We start from the raw sequence: 15398 nt of genomic DNA, 5'->3' as shown, positions 1-15398 counted from the left end.
TGCCAACCTCTGTACAAAAGTGACAGAGGATTGTTGATTGTGGTCGCTAACCTGAAAGAAGAAGAAGTGTTAGGATCACATAACAATTCCAAGGGCCTAAATCCATTCGTCACGTAGGCCTAATTGCATTGTGACCAATTACCGATCAGTGTTTATGTCGACCATTGAATAGAATGCATTCATTTATGTGTTCATTTGATCCATTTCCACCTCCAACAAAAATATGCAAATACTAATATGAAGTTTCAGAGAATAGTAAAATAGTAGGGCCTATGACATAGCATTATGGTAGATAGTGTATTCAGAACAAGATTTGTGGTTAGTCCAGATGGAACCACGTGGCAGTCATTGATTTTGTTATACATTTTGTAGTTCATAGTCTTATGATTCATGCACGGAGAATTCTTTAAGCCTAACCAAATCGCTTAATGTTATAAATTAATATTTATTTACTACAACAAATGGTCCATACTCTTTCATGCAGTATTCTAGGAAATATGCACGACAAATTAATGCATAATTGGCCAAGGTGCAATTTTATTTCACTCAGGCTTGAATTCTTGTACATAATATAGTGCATTCTTTTCAAGATCATAATACATTTTCTTGTATTTATTATGGCTTGCGCAGGGTATCTAAACCAGTAACCAGGGTTTTCCGACTTTTGCGATGCACGGCGTTCCGTAGGAAATCGAGGGTCTCTCGATTTTTTTTTCCCCCTGGCCACAACAAAACCAAGGCTAGCGCTTTGCACAAAACTCTTCTGTGTGTCTGGCGTGCAAATTCTCGGGGTATAAATATATCGCCACCAGGCGGCAAAGATGCACAAGCGTTGTGTGTGATACTTAGTATTCGTTATCTTATAGAGAGGATAAAAACCCAATCAAAAACGTTCAGAATCTGAACTAGGGATTGAAGTACAACACTGATCATTTGTACAAATTTGCATCGAACAGCCTGCTAGTAATATCCAGTTTTGTTTTCATTGTACACATAATCTTTGGAAACTTTAATCAATTCACTTGGTGTTCAAAAAATGTCGGGGCATCCCACGAGACCGACACCCACGAGTCATACGGTCCACGAGACCGACATCAATATTAGGTCCATGAGTAACAGCCCACGAGTTATACGGCTCAGGAGTCATACAGCCCATGAGTTCGACACTACGCACAAAAGGCTCATGAGACCGACACTAAGCAAACATAGCCCACGAGACCGACACTAAGCAATAAAGGCTCATGAGACCGACACTAAGCAAAGAAAGCCCACGAGACCGACAGTAGGCAAAAAAGGCCCACGAGACCGACACTAAGCTAAAAAGGCTCACGAGACCGACACTAAGCAAAGAAAGCCCACGAGACCGACAGTAGGCAAAGAAGGCCCACGAGACCGACAGGATAAACAGCGCCATCTACATGTCAATCACCTGTACAGGGTGTTCCATGAACGGAAAATAAAATAATGGCGGGTGTAATTTCGTAACGCTATCAATTGAAAGATGGTGACCATCTACATAATTATGAACGTCATCAAATATGTATTTCTACATACTTCTGGGGAAGGGGCAAGGGTGTCGGGGAGCGACATTGTTATCAAGTAGAAAAATTGAATTGTGTTCTTCATGCTCCCGCCCCCCCCCCAAAAAGAATTAGTATTCTTCTTTCCTCCCCCCCCCCCAAAAAGAGACAAAAAACACAAGTGAATTTAAAAGAGGACAATAACGATGCATGGATTAGTTTCAGATCTTTGATAATGCCATCGTGCTATTTTTAATAGGCTTTCCCAGTTTTTAGCAAGAAGATGGACAAGATATAAATTTTACCTCTTCTCTTTCCCGATTCACTAGTTGCTTATTCTATTCTAGATATTCTACCCTCCTGCTTTGACGTTTTGCAGTAAGATCTATTCATAATTTTCTCTGTAACTATAATGTAATTCTATTGATTAAAACGTTTTATATCGCAGAGATTCACCTCAATTTTGTGGCTTGTGTTATTCTCCTCCGAACAGTACATTTTATCGTGAAATACAATAGCTGTTTTCATGGATGCATCTGGTTTTTTTCTGAATCCCTAACGCTACCTTAATAGACGATTACGTTATTTTTTATTTTTTATTAATACTAAATCAACAACCTGGCAGGTTTATTGTGGAAAGATCTGTTACACACTTTTACTGTACTTTGTTCATTTTTTTTTCACAAACACACATCCATGCAAACACAATCAAAGATCCTGATCATTTCAGGGGGGGGGGGGGGCAACTGATGAGGTAACACCCTGCCGGAGATGGCAACTCTTCTTTTCCATCTCTCATATCTTCCTATGCTATTATCAGGACACCCTATACAATTTATTGGAATATAGGTGGCGCCGTTCATCCTGTCGGTCTCGTGGACCTTCTTTGCTTAGTGTCGGTCTGGTGAACCTCTTTTGCGTAATGTCGGTCTCGTGAGCCTTGTATGCGTAGCGTCGGTCTCGTGGACCTTTTAAGTGTAGTGTCGGTCTCGTGGGCTTTGTTTGCTTACTGTCGGTCTCATGAGCCTTTTGTGCGTAGTGTCGGTCTCGTGAGCTGTATAACTCCTGGGCTTATTTTACTTGATGTCGAACTCGTGGGCTTTATTTACTCAGTGTCGAACTCGTGGGCTGTATAACTGGTGGGCTGTATGACTTGTGAGCAGTATGACTCGTGGGCTGTATGACTTGTGAGCTGTATAACTCGTGGGCTGTATGACTCCTGGGTGTCGGTCTCGTGACGTGCACCCAAAAATGTTTTATGCCAATGATACCCAGTTGTAGGTCTACTTTGTAGTTTTAAGAATTCTGAAGATAAGAATGTGATCCCACAGAATGAATCCTGTATTAGAGCGATAAAGCAATGGTCAATATCAAATGGGCTAAAGTTGAACAGTGCCAAACCAGCCTGAATTTCTCCATTCATATCTCATCGCGGTTTTGGGCAGTAGAATCCTTACAGTCTCCGAGATTTCGATACTGTAAGTACATGTACTATACAAAATAATGGAGCACACATTTGCAGTAATTTGGGTGTTATCTTGAATGATGAATTGCTCACTAGAATATTTTGTGTCGAAAAAGGTCACTCTACTTCATTCATCGTATATACGAAATAGGGAAAAAGAATTCAATGACACTATAGGAACACACAGCAGAACGATGCTCTAGTCATGTGACTTTTTTTTAATCATAACGGTTTGCTTTGTTGATTGCCGGTTTGAAAACAGATACAGAAATTACAAGCAATCCAAAACTCTGCTGCTTGAGTATAAAATCAAGAAACATGAACAAATTTCACAAGTTCTAAGAAGCTTACAGGCTTACAGTCAAAAGTTTTGTATCATAACGTATATTGCTACCAGCATTTGAATGAAGTCTTCGTTTGCTCCACATCTATAAGAATTATTTGAGAGAGCTACTTCAAATCTATACTAGAGAAGAACCTTCGTTCAAAAAGCAAATCGGACTTGATTGTTATTCCGAACAGAAGGATCAAATTTTATTGAAAACAAACATTTTATTTTGCTTTTAACGCCTCTATATACCCTAAGGAATTTAATGGATTCAAGTTTTCTTTGAAAACACCTTTTTAACAGTTTAAGCAAACATGAAGCTCGGTATCATTGTAATTGGAATTGTAGTTTTTGTGATCTCTCATTCTCTCGCCCTTATTGGTGTTGTTGCTGTAGGCTTATCCTCGTGATATGAGCACCGTCATTTTGTACGCATAGTAACTGTTGTTCAATGGATTCACGCTGGGATACTTCAAGCAGACCAAGAGCATCCAATGTAGTAAAGGACTAAAAAGAGGGTTTCATAAGAGCAGGTACATTCAGAATGAGTATGCAGATTGAGTGACTATAGGTCTAAGTACAGATAACATGGTAACTCTGGACGTGCACATCTCTACGAAATAATGACATTCAAATACGAGTAAGCGCGGGACTTCGATTCTATCGCGTATATTGCCCGAAATTTTCACGTTCGACCGTTTACCGTACAATAAGAAATTTGAGCCTCATTTGCTTGATTTTTATTTCGTCCGCTATCGGTACAAAATAAATGTGTAAGGCCTATCGTGAATAGCCTAGGTGAATCGTGGGTATATTTTATGCTAGGCCCCATTTCATAAAAAGTTTATTTGATAGCAACTCTTGCTGGAATGGCAATTGTCATGGTAATGACAAGAATCCAGCTTCGATTGGCTGTTGCTATGGGAAGTTGCCATTCCAGCAAGAGTTGCTATCCTAACATATTTTTAGAATATGGGACCTAGTGCATGAGTGAATAATCAAGATGTGAAAGACATCAATTACTATAGTATTCCATTACGAAGATTGTGTCCGGAGTTACGATGCGATTTTAGGCCCTAGATACACCGCGCTAAAAATTACTTTTTCTAGATGGGTTAACTTTTAGTCTTATCTTCTGAAAATCGGAGTAAATAATTTACTTGACTTTCCAAAATTCGTAATTTTCAGGACTTTGTGAATAACTACCATTATTTTTGGTCGAAATTCCATTCTCTAGTATTGGATTCAGAGCGGCAAAAATGAGCGTGCGGTGATACGATCCACTCTCCAAAAGGTGGAAGAGCTATCTTCCACCTGTTGTGCATTCTTTGTAACGGACTCCTTTTTGCAAAACCTGTTTTGAATGCATGGCGCCATCTACGAAAGCTGTTCATTTCTACTACTTAGTACTCAGTATCCGAAGCAAAGAGAGTATCCACGCTCTAATGTACTGTGCTTGTACACAACTGCTACCGTCGCCCTAACATGATCGTGCCGCATCCGGAGCGGTAGCGAGCGGCGGATTATGGATTCTTCAGTACAGTACACAACGTGTGTGTGATGTGGTACACTGGCTGCTCGTAGCCGCTAGCCGACGTGCATTTTTTCGGATAGTGTAAATAAAGAATAATTTGTGTATAGCAACTATGGCGAGTGACAGCATACCGTAGAAACAGATGGCTGATATTGAAGTAGGACTGCAGCACCACGAATAAACAGGTAAGTAAATGTACTTATAGTCGATGTGACAACGTGTGGTACAACTATGAGAGCATTTTATGTAAGATATCAGTTGAATGCTTTTTCCAAAAGGGAGATTTACATGCGTGATTTGAACACATTCGCTAGTGAACGAAGACGCTGTTGATCTGTCTCAGTGTCTGCGGTGCGGTGCTAATTAACCCGCATGTGTCCGCGGTATACGGCTCTAAAAAAAAACACTGACCTGCGACCGAAGAAGCGACCGATGGTTTGGCTGTATTAATCGCTTGCATACACTGCTGTGGCCTTTTTCAAGTAACCAAATTACTGATGTTAGAACATTAAATTCTGCAATCCGAAATAAGCCAAGTAAACTAGTTATTCTGAAAACTATATGTAGGGCCTACGTGTATAAAGATAGGTAACAGGATTAACACTAACAGGGCTTAGCTCTCTCTCTCTCTCTCCTTTTTGCTGTCATTGTCAATCAATGTCAAAAATGTCAAGTCAGTCTTTCGACTTCTCAATGACTCTTTCAGTTTTCACAGACTGCGGACTGTACGCTGTAGCATTCAGGATCATGACAGGATAGTATTGCGGACAAATATCAACTTAAAATCGAAATATTTCTTCAATTTGAAGACTTACCAGTGAAGTTGAAGTATTGACAACAGGGTTCGTGCAACGTTTGGTTCTGTCAATAGTCCCTTTCTGTTCGAATTGATGACTTAATGTGACTCGGTCGAGAGGAACCTGGGAGAGCTACACTGAATTGACGGCCAGCAATACTACCCTGTCATGATCCTGAATGCTACAGTCTGCAGCCCCATTACGCTATGCGTATGGGGCTGGTCGCAGTTAGTCTAGATCTAACGTTAGAGAACGCGTATGTCTGGTGTTTTTTTTTAAAGATTTATTTTCTCTTTAATGTTCCTCCACAGTTGTTGGACAAAAGCTCGTGTAAAGTTTAGATAGTATTTGTGCATTACTTCAATAAGAAAATGCACTATGTAGGCCCAACAAAATGGAAGAATTGAAAGATTGAGAATTTTACACCGATACATGTAACGTTAATCATACCAAATAATTGCATTGTCTGATTTGGCTCAGCAAACTTTCAATTATTATTATTATTATTTTTTTGTTACAATGTACTTTTATTTTACATTCTCTAGATGTGCATTTGATAGACCAATCTTCAGGACATTGTCTTGTAAATGTAAGTTGTACACAGTATGTGCACATTGACACACACACACACACAAGTCAAAAGGAGTATGGTTGGGTGTTCATAATATCGGACACCTAACGATTTTCTATCAATAGAAACGTGAAAAATCTCACAATTTGCCTGAAATTCTACTCACGTGTGGAGAAAATACTCCGGATTCACAAGCGCGCACTGAAGATGCGATCTGAGGTACGCGCTCTAGATGGTGGCTTCGAACGCGTGGGGTGTCATTTTTTCCGCACTCAGTTGCCGGGCTCATATTGACCGACCACCCCGCCCTCAATTGACAATACGTATAAAGCGTACTTAAACGCGTTTTTTCGACAAGCTGCTGTTTTTTTCTAGTCGTAATTTTTTCCCCAATAATATTTGAATATATTTTGAATCCTTCGATATTACTTTTGAAGGACTGTTTGATGAATTTGACTTGATTTTCATTAGGAAACTTTTCATCGTAATTGAAATAAATTAGATGAGTCGGTTTGTTTTTTCACATTCATTTCTCGTTTCTGCATCAACTCGTACGGTCGTAGCGGGCGACAAAATGTTTATGTCATGTGTATGTGTAACGTATGTGCACGATCGTACAAGCGGCGGTGACAATTTTGCGGTCAAAATCGTCAAATTTATTATGGAAGGATACTCTACATCTAACAACGAGTCAGCAAAGGTAGGCCTAGTTATATGTAGTTACACGATAAACCTTATTCGATTTTGCAAAATTTCGGTAATTTAGAGGGAATACTTAGTTGTTTTCGCCACATTTTACTCAGTAGCGTAGCCCAGTGAAGAATCGAACACCGTTGCGCGTAGTCCCATGCGTACATTTTCTTTCTGTACGCGCAATGCCATTATAATGCGCGGTCGGTCGGTATGGACCAGGTCGGTGGGTTGGACCCCTACCATACTTACCGTAAGACGGAGTCTATATTAAAACAGATGGGTCATTCCACGGGGTTGGGGCAACAGCACTTTTTTGTGTTCCTAAGGAATTGCTCGCTTTATCCTGAAAATTTCATTAGGTATTTGATGTTGCAATGTGGTTTTGTGGGAAGGTAATTGTGTTGGTGATTACTTGACGAAGAAATAAAAACGTTGAATCACAAGAGTTGGTGCCGGTGTGTCTTTTAGTGATGATGTCCATGCTCTTTTTTTGGGTACCAAGTGTGACATCTAAAAAGGTTGTTTTCAGTTGAAGATATCTGATTGACAGATAAACAAAGTCAGAATCAGATGGTCACAATTGATAAAGCAACATTTGTTTATCAGCAAAACAATAATAGGATAGCAAATGAAAAGTGACTTCAGGTCATAAATCATTCCTCAACCACAGGCATACCACCGTTACATGCGATGTCCCAGTTGAACTTTTTTGGTAACGGTGGTATTGTGGTAGATTACTTGCATTCATAAATTATCCTTTCCATGGCTAAGTGTCAGAAATAAAGGGCAGGTGGTAGGCAACTTTTCATCAAAAGATCAGCTTTGAAAACATAGGTCTATGTTATGTAAACTAATGGAGGGTCACCGGTGTTTTGAGCGATGTCCTGGCTGATTTTGTAACGGTGGATCACATTTCATGGCATGCACAAAAAAAGAGAGACTGGAGAAGAGACCTTGCTGTATTAGGAGGATGGGAGGTAAGCTGAAAACCATGTGCACATAAATCAATCTGATATTGTGCCTTCTGAAGCCCTGCAGTGGCTGATCTTCCAGCAATGTCCCTGTAATGGTGGATTGGATTTCCAAGAAGTTCTCCTTTTTAAAGTGACATAAATGGGGCGATATATATTGGTACTTGTTTCATGACATCAATTTAACCTATCATGAAAATGTGTCAACATATTATAATGGAGAAAGTGTTTTTAAGTTAAAAAAATTATCCCCAACAGTCCAGAATCTCTTATAACAGTCCCACATACCTCTTTTCGTGTAAGTGAAAACTGTAAGTGAGACATTGCCCGTTTTATTCCAGAGTAGCTATAAAGGCCTCAAAGAAAGTAATATCTTTATTACTAGAATTCTGTACAGACAGGTTTTGATTGTTAGCCAACATGTTTCATTTGCAATTAGGCATATTTTTTCCACCAAAATATGTTAAGTTAGTATGGACTGAATCCTCAGAAACCGACTACGATCAGGTAGTCTACTGGCACTAGATTAGGTAGTCTCTCTGTGTATGTCCTGTGAAACATCAGTTCTGGTCGTGGGATTTGTGTCAGGATAAAAGTATTACTTTGTGCATAATGATGCATGACCACAGTCCAATTCATTTTAAGCTATAATTCTGGTAGACCAATCGATGTTCCTCTTGCTTGGTAGCCTCTCATTAACTTTGCGGTCAGGAGTGGATCTGACTTTATTGCCGACAGTACATTTTGCATGAAGCCACCGAACAAGAACTAGATTTATCGGTCTATAATTTTGGTAACCTTCCCCAAACTACACCCTCTCCAAACAAATTAACTGATATGAAATACAATTTTAGTGATAAAAAAAAACAAACTATGAAAAATGATGAGTGCTGAAAGTTGATGGATTCACAACTTCTTCGTGAAGAATGTTGATCAACCTGTCAGCGCGTATTATTATTATTATTTTTTTTTCAGTTCACTATCCTTGAAATTTATCTTCTAATTGTTTGGAGTGGGTATTTGTTATAATATGAAAAAGCAAAAGCATGTGTTATTATTTTCAATGTTAATTTTTAATGCAATATATATAGATTTTAAATATATGTATTCATTTTAACGACTATTTGTGCTTACCAAGTATTTTTTGCATGTTCACATTTAATGTTTTATCCACTAATAAGTTCAGGGATGACATCATTATACTGCAGTTAATATTCAATTCTATTGTGTGTCCATGTAAGTGAGGAAAATTAAAGTAATCAAATTCAACAAGCTACAGTATTTTTGGAACGTATCGACCATGTGCTGTTGTTGTAATGCCATGTCTTGACATACTTGTAGTTTAGGAGAAATAAACTAGTACATTTTTTCGTACATCTCTTCAGTAATGCATCAAAGGTCTCAGAGTTATAATTGTGTATGGAAGACAAACTCTTACCTGTTCATTGCTACACATTTTAGAAGCTTGCCTGGATGTGATGTATACCTTTGCTTGAGTTTATATTGAGTTTGCATCAGGTGGTTGATACTGGACAACTATCAAAATTCAGTAATGTAATACCATTCGATATGACTATTACAGGGACATGATATCCATGTAACAGTAATTACAAATCAAAATGATAAGTTGAATAAGTTATTTTTGTCAAACACCAATCATTGAGTACTCAAACATTATGTGTTCTTACTCTCCTTCATTTACCAGGTCAAGAAAAGTTATGTGAATGAGAATAAAGTAATAGTTGTACACATCTACTGCTCGGACAAAGTCATAAAATCTAAATGTTTGCAGTTTTATAGAAAAAAAAAAAGGGGGATGCACACGTTGTGCCAAAAAATAAACATTTTGCCATGCATTCATCCATTTTTTTTTTTTTCACCAGGATGCAACTTGCCATACACATGTGTACATTTGATATCATTTCAAGTATCACAAGTTTTATACCATTATCAGACTGTTAGTTCTGTGCCATTGTACCACCATTTCGGGGACATTATGTCCATGTAACAGATGCATGCACATTTTAAGGTAATGTCTTGAAAGAGATATGGACATTTTAAAGTAATCAAAGATTTAGAAATTATAAGATTTAACAGTCTTTTTGTATTTACACAGAAAAAGACATGATTCAAAAGACAAACTGAAGTGGAAACTTGAACAGGATTAGTATGATTTTGAAAATCACTTGTAAATAATTTCTTACATTCTCGTTTCAACGTTAATATTTAGTCCTTTTATTTCCATCCAAAGAATTTGACATTCAAGGTGTTTTTCTGCTAGTACAACAGTAGTAGTATTAATTGGTCCTGTGGCAAAAAGTGAAATTTGCTATGTAATGACCCTTGATGGACATTTAGTTATAATGCTCCCAATTATACCTCTGTTACAGAGACATGATGTCCATGTAATGGTGGTAGCATAAAAAATGGAAGGTCAGGCCAGAAAAAGTGGTCATGTATTTCCAATGAAAATTATTGCATTCTGATTAGGCATGATTTCTCTTCAATACCTAGTTCTACATTCCATCATAAATTGAATTTCTTTGCTTGGTGAGAAAAAAGAACAACACAGAACATGGTACTGCTATACACAAGGGGTCTCATGTTCCATTTATTGATGCTCTATCTATCAAAATACTTGCACCATGTTGAAAAATGTGGAATAAAGTGATTAACAATTTTGTTAGTAAAAAGTTTTTTAGGAAAGATTGAGATCAACTCCTTTTATTTTGAAGGTAAGCAAGTATAGTCTTAGCAAGGATGATAAATGATGTCCATGTAATGGTGGTATTTTGTCAAATCTTGTTTCTCAGTTTACTCAAATATGAAGGACAGTATTATGAAGCCTTGAGTGGATTTAGTTGAAGAATTGTCCCACAAAACTTGGTATAAACAAAACAATTCATTTATCACACTTCTATTTTTGGACTCTGATGTCACAATTTTTGCCCCAACCCGATGGAATGACCCAGATATATCCTGACTGAATAGACATAGAGGTCTACTGAGAGTCATAGGAATCACAGTTACACTTGCACTACAGCAAGGATGGATCTCATTCAGTGAACAGTGCACATTATGCAAAATAGTAAAAGAAAAATGTGATGCAAATGCTAGCTGTCATCAAATCTTGTTTCAAATCAAATCAAGTTTGTGTAGTGCCTGTATGTACAATGTGTAATGTGTGTGTAACTGTATGTCATGATGTTAGTGTATTACTGTCTTGATGTTCAAATGGCAATAAATTATCTCAATAAGTTGGAACATTTCTGCAAATGTCATCTTTTGTGGCATCGTACAGACATTTCACAATAGTCTTTTTCTTGCAACTATGACATCACTCGTTTGAAGCTTGGAGTTTGCTTTGTACATTATAGTTTGAACTGTTGCTACCAATATTACATTTCCACAAAGAGAAACTCTTTGTCCTTCCTCCATATTATAGATTTTGGGATTGTTAGGTTCATACATTTGTATGCTAGCCATGGCAAGAACACAAACAAGACTTCGAATGATTAAAGATGATAGTAACGTTGGCTGTCAAAGTTACAAAGCAAGTGAGTTTCGGATTCCAATGGCTGTGTACTGCATACTGCACTTGAGTATTGCTTTTGTGGTTTATACTGTATGCAGGGCTTCTTTGTCAGGTGGGTCCGTTGAGGCCACTAAAATCTTTGAATCTTTGAAATTGGTTGTCAGAAATAGGAGGAATTTTACATTTAACAATCTATTTTAATTTTGAATTGTAGCTGCCTGATCAAGCCATGAAAATATAATTATTTTTTTTTTTGGAAATATGGTGGCCCAACATCAATTTTTAGTGGCCGTCTGCCACCACCAGTGTCAAGCCTTGTTGTACAGTGTATGTCACAGCCTTTTTTTTTTCAGTAAATCACATAATTTAGGTTTTGTTCGTATGTAAGCTTTATTTTGCGACCAAAAGAATGTACAATGATACAGTAGGAGGAGGACTGAAAGGATAATAATGTTTACAGAAATATGCAGGTTTAGTTCTTAGACCTGAAATAAATCTTTCTTTTTCATCAGTTTGTCTACTTCTGCAAAAGAAAGCGGACATTTAGCAGCTCAGTGATTAATGACCATAAGACCCCTTGTCTAGCTCTTTCTTTGAATACAATGTATTCAGTTTTCACTTTTAAACAACAGAGCAGTTTGCAATATTTAGCCTACTCAAGTTTGTCGGAGGATACTTGAATATTCTGTGTTCATGCAAAATATTTGGTTTGATTTGATTTCTCCTTTACTGTCTCAGTTAACTTGCAGGGCACTGGCACATTGGCCCGAATTCACGAAGGTGGTACAAATGAAACCATGGTTTAAACCATGGACAAAAACCATGGAGCGCCAAGTGTGGCATGGAATATTTCGTTAAGAAATCATGAAATGATTATTTTGTACCGAAATGAAATGACGACATTTTGTAACTAATAAACATTTTCGTCAACGAAATGATGATTTTGTTAACGAAATGATGATTTCGTTAACGAAACGGTCATTTTGTCGACGAAATTACCACTTTCGTAACGAAATATTCCGTGCGACACTTGGTCCTCCGTGGTTTTTGTCCATGGTTTAAACCATGGTTTCATTTGTACCACCTTCGTGAATTCGGGCCAGCATCTATGATACAGGAGAAAATACAGTTTATAAAATGAATGCACATGTATGGTATAATCAATGGACATGGAAAACAATCATTAAAATGTCAAAATGCCTACATGTATCATGTACATCACTTGGAACAAGCTCATTGCATCATGACATCATCATGAATATATGATTTAAATGTTATCAAATTCCTGCATAAAGATCATCATGGAAATTTAATGATAATTCTTTCTGTAGATTTTATCTGAGTTTCAGACATCTCACTTTTGAGACATTTTGTATACTTCTTTTTTTTTGTTGGGGGGAGGGGAGTCATATTTTTAAAGTTGATGTGCATTTTTTCTTATGGATACTACTGTATGTATACTATGCGGCATTTTTTATTTTTTTTTATTTTTTATTTCCAACTGAGGGCAGTTGATAAACAACATCTGTCAGGTCTTCCAGTTTTCTGAATCATTTGATTGCCTTTTGAGTGAGTGTGTGCATCCTGTACATGAGATATGGAGAGAGGTAGCATGGGCAAACTGTCAGTGGCAGCTCCCTGTAACGGTTGCTAAGGCAAACACATTTTCAATGCAGACCTCTTCTATATCCACTTGCACTGGAATATGGCTTCTCAAGGACACCTTTAAACCCAATCTATAGATGATATAAGATATTGGTGTCATAGTCAGCGAAAGGGAGATACCAATCCTTTGTTTGGGCAATTTGCTTCGAGTTGTTTCAGCAAATATGCATGCCTGCCTTTTGTAAAGTTATTGTCAGGAAAGCTGCAAACATTCCCATTGTTTAATTCTCTGTTGACTTACATGTAAGCCGTCCTCTTTCACCAGGTTGGCAGGTCCTGGTAAGGTCTGTTGGTAGCGTTGATTGCTATGGCTTCTGTGGACATCGTGGCTTTACACTTGTATGCAGCTCACTCAAACTTATTGTCCATAACGTCTTTCCTGGACCATTCAGATTACAATACTGATTTGGGTGTCTGTAGAAAATTTGTTGTGCAAGTACTGTGTGAAGAATTTTTATCTTAAAGATACAATGTAGGATTTAAAAACACTAATACAGTGCGCTAGTTATTTTTGTTATTTGTGTACTGTAAAAGTAGAAATTTTTTCGGTGTTGAAATTTTCGCGCATTTCGCGCTACCCGAAACTAGCGCGAAAATTAAAGCACGCAAATATTTTTGCTTGCCATATATTCCAGTAGTTGAAGTCTTGATTCTGCAAAATTAGAGACACGCGAAACTCTTCTAACCCCACCAAGCACGAAAAATTAGTCGCGCGAAAATATCCACTCTTACAGTAATTCCAGTACGTTAGTTATTGATCCACTGGTTTTTATGTTCATGTAACTGCCATAACTACAGACCTGCATTTGCCTAAACATCTGTTTTGTTTTATACACTTATAGCTGTAACTAAAAAAGTCATAAATTGTCTGTAAGATTTTTCTTTAAGACTGTCCTGAAGATGTACTGTATGCCCATGTCAAGAATTACACATCAGCAGAATGAATACAAATGGAAAACTTTCTATGAAAACAAAGGCATAAAAATCCCAGAAATATTTTTGGTGACATAGTATGCAAATATAGATGTAGTTTCAAAGAGTGCTTCTTAAAAAATGTCTTATTTATTGGAGATGACACAGAAATTCACATTTCAAAAAATTCTGATTGATTACGTGCTAAGCCAATTTGTCAGAGGAAAAGGTATTGAATAATGGTCAGCAGTGATTCCTGTGGTGAACACACATGTTTTGAAGCAACATGATATTTATCATACTTTTATTTCATTCTCACATCTACCCAAATTTAGCAGTTTGCAGCAAGCAGTAAAAAACACAAAACTAACATTTCATTTAATTTGAATACATGTTTGTATTAGCTACATGTTTGTTGTTGTTGGGTTTTTTTCAGTTGATTTGGTAGGCTAGTTCTAAAGCAACCCTTTGTGATCTGTCTTTTACTGTGGCCCAAATGTACTCATGTGAAGGCTAAATGACTGAAATACAACTCTGCACTCTTTTTGTATTGAATTGACTGAGCACAGGATTGAGCTATTTTGCATCAACATCATTGATTATTCTGTATATTCCCGCATTGACTTTAAGTAGTCATAAGTATGAGCTGTCTTAATTGTGCGTCATTCCCATAATTAGATTCTTTTTAGAGTGTATCATAAATAGATCAAGGTAATTTATTTGCTGGCCCTCAGAAATGTGAATTGTATTTCATGTGCCCAGTGATATTTCCCTGATATTTGTGTCTCTATTTTGAGAATCAAAACATCGTGCTCCCTCGGCACCAAGTGACAAAGAACTTTTTTCTTTTGTTGCCTCTTACCTTTAGGCATTGAAGAGATGCACAACATGACCTAAACCTGTAAATTCATGTCATTTTCATGAATTGATTTTTCTATTCAAAGATCATGGCAAACAAGTACAAAGTATTACAAGAAACAAAGAAGGGTGGCAGTGGTTTGGTGGCTTTTTACAGCTCACTGCTAAAGACAATAATGTTTAGGCAGGGAGTACTATACGTATTTCTCATATTCTATTCTGTCTCCTTGGTACTTGAAAAGCAATGAAGTTGAGTGATACAGGATTAAATAGAAAAGAAAAGTATATGTACACTACTTTCTCTCTTTTTCGCAGCTTACGGTAGTTCTGTAGTGTGTTTGTTTGTTTGTTTGTGTACATGTATATGTGTGTGGAGGGGGGGGGGTGGGTTGAGGGGAGGGGAAGAGGTATAATTGTAGGTTTATTTGTGCATGCCTTCAAATCTGTTATTCCATGAATATAATGGAAGGAAATATTATCAATCTAGATAGGTCACAGAGAATAAAAATTAATTTGTTTTTATGTGTAGAGTGGTTCATGAGAGTCAAG

General features: G+C 37.4%; 1 protein-coding gene across 1 annotated transcript in view; it reads left to right on the top strand.

Annotated features, from left to right (window-relative positions):
- The first annotated feature begins 4928 nt into the window (after positions 1-4928).
- LOC140241478 (uncharacterized) overlaps positions 4929-15398 on the top strand; it is a 45294-nt gene continuing 34824 nt past the window's right edge. Inside the window, exon 1 of the mRNA XM_072321206.1 lies at positions 4929-5032. The gene's annotated coding sequence lies outside the window, so the exon portion shown is untranslated. The remainder of the gene's footprint in view (positions 5033-15398) is intronic.

The sequence above is a fragment of the Diadema setosum genome, chromosome 18 (assembly GCF_964275005.1).
Source record: "Diadema setosum chromosome 18, eeDiaSeto1, whole genome shotgun sequence".
Lineage (NCBI taxonomy): Eukaryota > Metazoa > Echinodermata > Echinoidea > Diadematoida > Diadematidae > Diadema > Diadema setosum.
Note: the sequence above shows the minus strand (reverse complement) of the source record. Positions and strands in the feature narration are given on the sequence as shown.